The sequence below is a fragment of the Sinohyriopsis cumingii genome, chromosome 15 (assembly GCF_028554795.1).
Source record: "Sinohyriopsis cumingii isolate HCF-2022 chromosome 15, ASM2855479v2, whole genome shotgun sequence".
Taxonomy (NCBI): domain Eukaryota; kingdom Metazoa; phylum Mollusca; class Bivalvia; order Unionida; family Unionidae; genus Sinohyriopsis; species Sinohyriopsis cumingii.
This window is the reverse complement of record NC_142975.1, coordinates 108,866,927-108,878,740: the sequence shown is the minus strand read 5'-3', so window position 1 is coordinate 108,878,740 and position 11,814 is coordinate 108,866,927. Positions and strand designations below refer to the sequence as shown.

The following is an 11,814-nucleotide window of genomic DNA, read 5'->3' as shown; positions in this document are numbered from 1 at the left end:
CATACAGGACATAAAAAAATATTTGTAATTTTCCTTCTTATTTCACAAGTTACCTGTCCATCTTTCTCTCTCTCACACACATGGACACACACCCACACACATCAGTCATGAAACAATATTTTTAATACAGCATACAGGATTATCTATTAAATGTGTTAACAAATAGCAAGATCCATCTTTACATCAACAAATGTTAACACCTTCACCTGGTAGATTGCAAATATGGGATGTGAGCTTGTCTTAGAAACATAAGTTTATTTAAAACCTTAAGCAAAAACAGTAGTTGGTAAGAATTAAAATAGCATTTTCCTTTATGGTAACAGGAAGTAAATCACCATCTTTACAATAACAAATTCAGTGTTTAAATTGGATTTGAAACAAGGAGAGAAAAGATAATGTCAATGTCTGAGTCACAAGTGTTCTTTCTGCTTTTTTTGGGAAGATGTACAATGGTTTGGCCCTGAACCGTCCATCGACATTTGCTTCATAACACTCTTGAGGCCATGTTTGTTATCCAGTTTTAATAAAACGTGAAATACAAGCTTATATCATCAAGATCATGGATGAGTTCCAAGTAGTGGAGTAGCAACCACTCAAGCAACCCCCACCCAGTGGAGGCCTAAAATCCCCATTAAATAACTTCTCTTTTATGTGGTAGCCTTGGATTTCTTGCTCTGGTTCAGATATGAGTGGGATCTTGCATAGTATAGAGGTGATCTTGCATCTGATTGGTTGAGCTTGTTACCACTATTTAGACCATGATGCTGATCTGATTGTGGTTAAAGTTGGAATACATGCTTATCTCGCCAAGTTCTTAGATGAGTTCAGCAATGAATGAGATCCACACACATTTAAGAGCTGATCTTGAATCTGGTTGAGCAGGCTATCATGCTGGAAGCTGTTTTTTTAATCTGATTTTTTATCAGACTTTGAACATAAGCTTTTATGATAAAGATCTTGCTTATGTTTGCTAATGTGCACATGATCCATGCATATTAATGAGGTTCAAAGCAATTGATTGGCTGTACTTCTTATTACTCTACAGAATACATGTGACAGAAAAGAGAGGTCAGCTTGGGACAGATCATGATTGGAAAAACTGATCGGGAGTTTTTATTAAAATCAGGAGTGTTTTCACCTACCCAATTTCTTCTTAAAAATGACTTTGAAAGAATGTCAGGTAGCACATTTATGCCCCATTGAAATTCATTCCAACCACTGAAATCCCGTTTTCATCCTATATTGAAATTTGTGTTGTTTTGGTTGGTTAGATTTTGGCATTTTAGCATTGGGAGATAAAATGTACACTCGGATATCTTGAGAAACTTTAAATATCAAAGCCAAATGGACCTGCTTTATGCAACTTGAGCTTATATATAATAATCCATTCTTAATCCTTTATTATCTATAATCCTTTCTGAATTGCTACTGATCACACATTGTGAAATCCAATCAGTCAAGTTAGCAATCAAAGTGTCAATCAAAGTGTCATGCTTGCCAGTTCAGTCATGTTAAGTCTTTACCAGAAATACACTACACTGAGTACAAAAAAGTGAAAATTGTTTCTCCTGGATTTTCAGTAATTTTGAGTATGTGGGAGATTTCAGTGAGAGACAAGAGATGGGAGAGACCATATATTTTGGGATGAAAATCATGTCAGGAGGCTCACATGCATCCTACAGATTGTATTTCTGATCCAGTTTTGAAACCTTGGTAAATAGGCCTAAATCATAAAGACATTGGATGAATACACTTATAATTGGGGGACCCAGGGGACTATATGGCCTTGAAGTGTTTGCATTCACCGTTCACTGCCCTCTCATCTCTATCTGCTTTGGTTCAAGTCTCGAGCTAGGCCACTCTGGGTATATGAGATAGTTTGCGTGTAGCTTCCTGTGGGTCGAGGTTTTGTTACCAGTGCTTTCACAGGTTCCTCCTCCACCAGTTATTCTGGCCGCCATGTACAGACTATCATGTGCTAAATAATGGCATTAAACCCAAAACTACAACAAAAAAACAAAAACAATTATGAGTGAGCTCCATGAGTATTAATTACTAAGGTGATTTTGCACCTGATTGGCAAAGTTTATCAACACCTTAGGAACTTTATTTCTGATCAGCATTTTATCAGACTTGGTAAATGGCATTGATATCATCAAAATATACAATGTACTTTATTATAAGTGACAGTAGCATATACATGTATTAATTAGGTGATCTTGCATGTCTGAGCTTCTTACCACTCAAAACATCTTATTACTGATCTGATTTTAATTGGACTTGGCAAATGGGATACTATAATCAAGATGGTGGATGGCTTTTGTTATGATCCAGATATAAATATACATGTTTATGAGGTGATCTTGCATCCAATTGGTTGAGAATGCTTACCTCCAAAATGGTCTCATTTTTCAAAATAGGATTTTTATCAAATTGGCAAATATACTGGCAAGATCTTCATGTATATGATGTATAGGTGAGCTCCACACATTTAGGACGTGATCTTGATATCCAATGTGCCAAACTTATTACCACTCTAAAGAATGTATTACAGATTTTGTGTAAGCTTTGTAAATAAGTTTACACTGTCATTGTCTTAGGTTTGATAATAAGTGAGATTTGCACTTATCAGTGAGATATCTTGGGTCTGATTGGCTAAGCTTATTACCTCTCTTGATCTATATTTCTCATAGTTGTTGTTGTAGGGTTTAATGCCATTTTTCAGCACACGATAGGCTATACATGGCGGCCAGTATTAATGGTGGAGGAAGAACCTGGGAAAACACCGGAAAGAACCACCGACCCACGAGAAGTTACTGGCAAGCTTTCTCACATACCCACATTGGCTGAATCCGAGACTTGAACCCACGCAGACAGAGGTGAGATGGCAGTGATCCGTAATGGACAGCGCTTTAAACCACTCAGCCACATTTCTCATAGTTTCATTAAAACTTGGTAAATGGATTTTCATCTTACAGAGCTTGCATTACTTTTCTTGCATGCAAGTGACTTTGATGTTGAGCTTTTATTATTTGAAAGAATGTTTATGACATATTAAAAATTTATAAAATCAACATGATGCAAAATTTTGGGCGCTGGTATACATTGGTTGTGCTTTTATATATTACACAAGCCTGCTTTATGATCTACTGCCATGTAAGTAAACAAAGTTCTGTATGCAGATGAGTGATATCAGGCCCACCTGGGCCTTCCTTTAGTTCATTATAGTAATGAACACTGCTATTTAGTAAGTGGCATTGTAATGAAACTTTAAACATACTGAAATTCAGACATGAATGTGAGTTTTTACTATTTACTTGTGCAGTTGAATAATTTTTATTACAGCAACAATGAATATACAACATTTTGTCATAGACAAAAAGTTTATGGATTTTAAGTCTTCACCTCCTTTACAAATTTAATATTAGTGTACCTGTGTATTGATTAGAATTTCATCTATTGATTGATCAACTTGCATAATTATTCATGTACATGTACTTTATTTGCTGATTCATATATGTCTATTTTATCTCCAGTTCTATTTTCAACAAAAAAACTCAAAAGAATATGTGTTCAAGGTGCAAATATGAAAACTATTACCCATTTTAGCTGTCATCATTAATATGACATTTTTTTATTATAAAAAAAATCTGTTTTGTAGACTTGAGAATATGATAAAACTAGTTAAATAATTCAAAAGTTTAAACTACAATATAAATCAGTGAGGAAAAATAATCAGCTTGTGAATTATGGCCAGATCAGAGGAAATTATATGGGAAAAATGCGTAAATTATAACATAAGTTAAATTTGAGGGTACTCAATTCACCAAATATTGTTTCACTGCAATGCACTGTTAACTTAAAATCACTTGTGCGACAAATAGCATTTGCAGTAAATGTTTACAAATACACTGTCCATAGTACTGAATAGTGTGTTCTATAGTAATGAATACCGTGCCACATCATTACCATGAGGAAAAATATCACATGATATGAATATAGTCACACCATTAATGGAAATAAAGGACCTTGAATCATTAATGAATTTATGAAACATTTTTAATAATTTTCTGATTTTACATTTATGATTCTGTTTATCATGTAGTATTTATTTTAAGGGAAATAGTTTAGAGAGAAAGAAGCAATAATTTGGTTTATTCTGGCTCACTTGCTGCATCTTTCAATTGTTGCACTTAAAAGATATTCCCAGACACTAGTTGAATTAATAATGAACAATTTTATAACCAATAACATTTAGAAGTAGGATTTATTTTACAAATTAAAATTCAAAGAGCAACTGTCCTTCCAAATCAATAGAACATTTCATACAGACGACTTAATTTGTCAACATTAGATATCCAGTGGAAATTCCTGTGTGATGTCACATTGTTTACTTGGGTTAGGTTAGTCAAGCCAAATACATAAATTTCAATGAGAATGTTTACAGTGTTTCCACCTAAAATATGTAAATTCCACTACTATGGATGCAATATTGTATACAACAGAAAATATAGAATTGCCTTATTTGAATATTCATATGAAGGGATGAATACTGGATACAGAAATTGTACTAACATTTATCTAACGTTGCTGATGAGTATAATTGAAAATTTAATATATTTGTTACCAGATATTTGCATGATTTGATTTGGAAGAATGCTGTGGTTAGATAACTTTCTGTCAGGTGCGAGATGGGCACTGGTCCGCATTCTTCTCGAAACAGAAGTGAGTTCATTTACCCCTATTAACATTTAAACCCCGCTTTTCATAGGGGAGGTGGTGCCTGTTACAAGTTTGAACCACCCCAGCACTTTATCAATTGAACAATAGAAGCTATCCTTAATTTTATTTGTAACAAGACTCTATGTGGTAAACTAGCAATATCGTAACCAATGTAGCCTTTGTTTCCCAATGCCCCAAAAATGGAGCCAAAATATTTATAGTTATAATAGTGAGAACAAAAGTTCCAGAAGTGGGGTAAGGAAACTTTCCATGGTCACAGTCAAACAGTAACTAGAATACTGCACAAGCATTGCATGGGCTTATTTGGACCAATCAGATTCAAATAAAGTGACATGTCAAGAATATTAAACTTGTTACAACTGTATGGTCTCAAACTAAGTAAGAAGTGAAACCAACAAGTTTTGTAAAATTCAACAAAACTTATTTCCCTAAAATAAAAAGTAAAAATTCAAAACACAGTACATGTATTACAAATCAAATCCCAAATAATCCTATGTTTTACCACAAGTCCAAAAGTATAAAATGTTCCAGATAAATTCAATAATCTTAAATGTACTGATGTACCAATAGTCGTGAAGTATCACAGTGTTATAAACCAGAATAATCCCAAAAGCAAATTTATCTGAACACAACTAAGAATGATTCCACAGACTGATACTAAAACAGGAATGAATAATTGTTTACTTAGTCATTTATATACAGACTATCACCTGACCTAAAAAACAGAATACCCAAGATGTATGTAATTTCCAGTGGAAAATTCAATTAAATTTTAAAAAGTAAGGTAGGTCGAAATTCTATCCTCAATCACAAAGTTCAAGCACAATATAAATTTATCAAACTTCACACATTCTATGTAAATGTTATCTACTATGTGATAAAGGTTGTTATGTCACAGTGGATGTTACTGATCATCTTTCATTTATAGGCTTTTTTAAAGAGGTTTTTTTTTTTAAAAAACAAAGGCAAGTTATTTTCTCCTCATTGTTGCTGCAGTTGACTGGCAAGTGAGCACAGAATTTTTAAATTTTTATCTGTTCATCCATCTGTCCATCACACATTTTCTTATTCATAACAGGAAAGTCATGTAATGAAAATGGATAAAAGTGTTTTGTTTTGTTTTTATTACCTGAGGGTATGTCCCATACTACATATAGGTCCTGCCTTCAAAACAAGGTCTTCAGTCAACATTTACATTTCTTGTTTTTGGTGTATAACTTGTATACATGATTAATGATCCCTTTTTCTACCCTGGATGTTTTCAAGATCATGTAAAACGGCACTGCTTGTAATGGTAAGTCCTGGCACTCTTTTCATTGTAAATCTTACTGACACACTAATCCATTTCATCATAAAATGTTAATGGTCCCAAGTACATACAATGTATGTGTATAACAGCTTCTCATAAACTATTGAATCCATGCATGATTTCAATGTTTATTTTAATATTTCAGGTTACTAAAACGAAATTTGCTGAAAAGGTTAATAAAATAATGTAAAAAATACATTTTCATAGTCTCTTTATTTCAATAAAAATTCATATAACCAGATCTTAAACTGATATAACAAAAATGTTCTTTGTGACTCCATGCTTTTCAAAAATGATCGGCTCACCACTTAAATGCATTTTGATCATCCAGCTTGGTCATTTATTTACAGAAACTCCAATGTTTTTTAAAAGCAGTATTGATTCAACCTGGAGAAACAGCACATACCGGTACATGAAAGTTTCTGCACTCATCATGTACAGTGCCCAGACTGCAAACATGTTTTGTTTCATACAACAGTTTTGTTTTTGATAAAGTCCATCATACATTTTTATGTGTGCCAGTTTTAGGGCTTTTTACAGTACAATGCAGATGTTAAGACTGAGATAGCAAGATCATGTTTTGCATACTTTGCTTTGTCAATTCTGGTGTTAATACATTTGACTGGGGGGGGGGGGGCTATTTACATTCTCATGTGCTACAAAAAAAAAACTGTTTACAAGTTTGTCAACACTGTGATGCACATAGAGCACCAGAACAGGTTTTCTATATTTTTATTTTCTTATGCCATGATATCTAAAAATAGCAAGGATCATGGGATCACCCAAATTCTCCTGTAATGTTTCTTTACTCTGTTGTGTGTGTGAACTGATCCCATATAAATGAATAAATTTTTTAAAAAATTTACTGGAAGACAAATGCCCTGTTTTCTGCTTATTATGAATTCGTGTTTACTAATTTTCTTGAGATTACGAGTTTTTATTTAAACTGCCATTAATATAATATAATCTACCATGAAACCTACGTTATCCTCCATTTTGGTCGACGATGACATACTCTACAACTTTGCTACCGATAGGTTTGCTGCACCGAAGAAAATTAGGGTCGTGAAGTGAGACCTATCTTGACTGCGCTTGCAGACCCCAAATCATATTTTAGAACAGTCCTTGTTGTTTATTATGCTTGACAACCATTTTCGAAGGAGATTCGAGGTCGCCATCTGTATGAAATGATTTATTGGATTTCAAAGCGAATGCGGAAAATTTATCGTGGTTTACGCGACTGAGATGATTTTCACAGACTTTGACGGACATTTGTTCTGTTACTCACTGCGATAACAACGTAACTTGAACGCTTCTGTCGGGCCGAGTGCCACTATCTTACTATTTTTGTACAGAGAGGGTACCCCTCTTTACGGGGCTCCAATTCTTTTAACGTTGATTGGATAATTTCGTGAATAGTGGGAACATTTGACGTGATAACCTGCGCAAAGAAAACCATTTGGCTTTTCTTTTAAACTATACGTTATTGGTAAGAATTTGATACGGCTCAGAGAATATTTTCATGAAAAATTCACAAAACGTGTGGATCATGGAGGGTTTCACTGGGAGAGGTTTTATTTATATATCTAAATATAGAATGTGCCAAGACTAGTGTGATACTTATCTTCGTTTTGTGGGAATAGGGTTGTATTATAACATACCCTCCGTCTCATCTTTAACCGGAAATGCGTGTCAGTTCTCTCCCTTGAGCACCTGGTAGTGGTGGCAACCACAGTCTGACGTTTTATCAATAAAGTACAACGAAATCTGTGACAACACGAAATCACCTTATCAGTATAATAAATATACATATATTTATAGTACATTAAGGTGATTTATTGTTTGGTACTTTACTGACAAAACGTCAGACTCCTTTGGTAGCAACTATATACTCAATGAATATAAATATCGTTGCTACCTCTACCTGTAACCAGCAGTTTGTTTTTATTATTACTGCTACAAAACAGTATAAAACCTGCTTGATACCTTTGATCTGAAATTAACGTAGTAGTAAAATATATTAATACAAATTTATACTTGTATCTTCACAAATGAGATGTGATTGTTTCTGTTTGAAGAATAATACCCCCCACCCTGTAATAATTTAACAGAAACTTTTGAAGTTTTTAAGGTTACTCACAGCTCAGGCTGTTGTAGCATCCATACCACCTGCATAAACATCTTCATTTGTTTGATTTTATTGTTATTTTACACTGTTTGAAAAATAAGTCAATTTTGTTGTGACAAAAATGCCAGCACAATCCAACTATGCAATAAAGCAACTGCAAAATAAATAAATTAAAAAAGTATTTAACTTTTCACAGGAAATATTAGAGAAAAATAAATATTTTATGTAAACTTTCAGTCATATACACAATATTTTTAGATGAATTAGGCTAAACAAATTCTAATACAGGTAGGCATTTAAAAGAAATAAATACCTGGATTGTCTTGTTACATTGTCCTGATAGATTTCTTTTGAAAAGTTAGGAGGCAGATGTTACCAATCCCTTTTGTTTTTCACTTTCACATGAATAAAACATAAATAAAAACAAGCTTTACACATAATATGGCTTTTGGATTGGACATACACTCATAATTGTAAATTCTGAGTAATTAAAGCTGCAAATTCTGGATTGACCGAGGCACATTTCCCCAAACTTTCCTTTTATATACCACATACATTTGTAAATTATGCCTCAAGAACAGTCTGGTTATATTCTCTAGTGACTGCTTCATTAATTAACCCCAAAAAACTTCCCATTACTGGATTTATTTTCAATATATACACTGTAAAAATATGCTCGCTTTTTGGAGAATTCTTTTTTTTTTGTTTGCATGCAATAAAATATGTTGTTTGCACTTGCTATGAGCAAAAACCATGAAAAGGAGTATACTTTATTTGCTAATTTCTTATTTCTGATGCTTTCACCTTCTCAAAAATACCATATTTATTAACCTGAGATGAAATTTTAAATTTGGCCTGTTAACTTATTGATAGACGGTAACGTGGTTAATTTAGGTCACCTTATCAATAGCCTAGCACCGCTCCGGTGGCCTAGTGGTTAAAGCGTCCGCCTCGGATGCGGGAGGTCGTGGGTTCGATCCCCGGCCGAGTCATACCAAAGACTTACAAAAATGGTTTTAACAGCTTCCTCGCTTGGCGCTCAGCATTACAAGGTTAGTGTTAGGACTGGTCGGCCTGGTGTCAGGATAATGTGACTGGGTGGAACATCACGCTACATGTCTGCGACATGATGCCCCAGTGCTAGACATCACTTTAAACTGCCACTCTGCAGACATCGTAGCGACATGACTGAAAAATTGTTAAAGCTACGTTAAAATTCCAAATCACACACACACACACACACTCAATAGCCTAGTAGATACGAATTACCAACCATATTATTTCGTATGATTTACGGGCATGGGCGTCAGCGGGTGCAGCCGCAATTGCAACCACCACCCAGGATTTAAAAAAAATGTGTAGTATATAAATATATCCCTTTGATTTTCGATTTTCCACCCACCCCACTTTACCCAAGTGAAATCGAAAACAGGTCACACTAATGTTTTGTTTTTCATTTTGTAATGGACTCGGACCTATGCAAGATTTTCCATACCAGCTTTATGCCGATTAACAGGTCACATTAATGTTTTGTTTTTAATAATAATAATAATAATAATAATAAATATTTTTATTATTATTATTCATTCATTCATTCATTTATTCATTCATTTATTCATTCATTCAGCCGCTAAGAAGAATGTCACAAATATAGTCCATGCAGCGAAATCAGCCCACTACACTACTAAGATCATGGAAAGTTCCAGCTGCAAAGAGCTCTTCGAGATTACTAACAAGCTAATGTCAAGGAACAAATCTACACCACTTCCAACTACCTTCCCTCCAGTCGACCTTCCGGACATGTTTGCAAATTTCTTCCGTGCCAAAGTATAAACCATTAGAGATGAGCTTGACACCACAATTTCAATTGACTCGTCGTTACCATACAGTTGGGATACAGAATTTGAGCAACAACCATTAGCAGCATTTGAACCTGTCTCTATGGATTTCGTACGTACAATCGTGATGAAGAGTACACCAAAGTCATGTGAACTTGATCCAATTCCAACATCACTGCTGCTTGAGTGCGTAGATCCAGTATTGCTTTCACTAACTGATGTTATTAATACCTCTCTCTCATCAGGGGAATTCCCATCATTTTTCAAAACTGCCATTGTAAAGCCTCTGCTGAAGAAACCAACACTAGACCATAACGATTTAAAGAACTACCGCCCAGTTTCTAATCTCCCATTCATATAAAAAAATCTTAGAAAAGGTTGTTCTATCCCAGCTTGTATCTCATCTGAATTCAAACAGTCTTTTTAGCAATGTACAGTCTGTATATCGCCCTTGCCACAGTACTGAAACTACTCTTCTAAAAGTAGTTAATGACATTCTGCGTTGGATAGCGGAAAGATTACAGTCCTCACCCTCCTTGATTTGTCTGCAGCATTTGACACAATAGACCATGATATATTACTTCACCGTCTCCAGCATGTATTTGGCATTCATGATACAGCCTTACTGTGGTTCAAGTCCTACTTGGTCAACAGGACACAACTTGTATCTGCAAATGGAATACACTCCGGCCCAGTTGATCCATGTTGTGGTGTTCCACAGGGGTCCGTTCTTGGACCTGTTCTCTTCATTCTATACACTCAGTCGCTCTCACGTGTCATAGATCATCATCCAGTCTCTCACCAATTGTACGCTGATGACACCCAAATATACAAATCTAGCCAACCAACTGAAGTTGATGCTACCATCCAAGGTGTAGAGAGGCGCATTTCCGATGTGAAATCATGGATGACATACAACAAGCTGCAGATCAATGATGATAAAACTGAGGCCATTCTGATCACAACACAAAGACTTTCTCATTCACATCCTTTACCTCAAACAATAAATATCAGCAACACCAACGTTAAATTCACACAATCAGTATGAAACCTAGGTGTTACTCTGGACAGTACTCTCACATTGCACCAACATGTCATGAACATATGCAAGGCTGCATATCTTGAGCTGAGACGCATCAGCTCAATTCGTAAATATCTTTCAGTCGATGCCACTAAAACACTTGTGTGTTCATTAGTACTTTCAAGACTGGACTATTGTAACTCAATTTTGTCTGGTTCATCTCAATATCTGCTCCAGAAACTTCAAAAAGTTCAAAACATAGTAGCTCGGATCATACTTAGGGTACCACGATCAGAGCACACCTCCCCGCTGCTCTGTACCCTACACTGGCTATCCATTCGATCCAGAATCAAACACAAAATTTGTTCTCTGTGCTACGTTTCACTGACGGACTCGAGTCCAACGTAACTATCTGACCTCACCCATGTGTACACACCAGCAAGATACTTACACTCCTCTTCTGACAATCGTATACTCATTATTCCCACTATGAAAACAAAGTCATATGGACAGCGTTCTTTTGCATATCAGGGCCCAGCAACATGGAATGAATTGCCCACTGAACTTAGACACAAAGACACAGTGATCACATTCAAGAGTGCTCTCAAAACTCACTTATTTCGACTGGAAGAACAAACTTAAAGACCTAATAATGTTTCCTACCTTAAATATTCTCAGCATGTTTTTTGTGTTTTCTAATTCCATGATGTTTGTTTTTGTAATCATATCATTAGATGTTTTTTATCTTATAGGTGTTGTCTAATGTTGTAAAGTG

At 35.1% G+C, this 11,814-nt stretch overlaps 1 protein-coding gene across 1 annotated transcript in view; it reads left to right on the top strand.

Moving 5' to 3' along the window:
• Positions 1-82: 82 nt before the first annotated feature.
• LOC149782454 (uncharacterized) overlaps positions 83-11,814 on the top strand; it is a 29,372-nt gene continuing 17,640 nt past the window's right edge. Inside the window, exon 1 of the mRNA XM_089933872.1 lies at positions 83-7,541. The gene's annotated coding sequence lies outside the window, so the exon portion shown is untranslated. The remainder of the gene's footprint in view (positions 7,542-11,814) is intronic.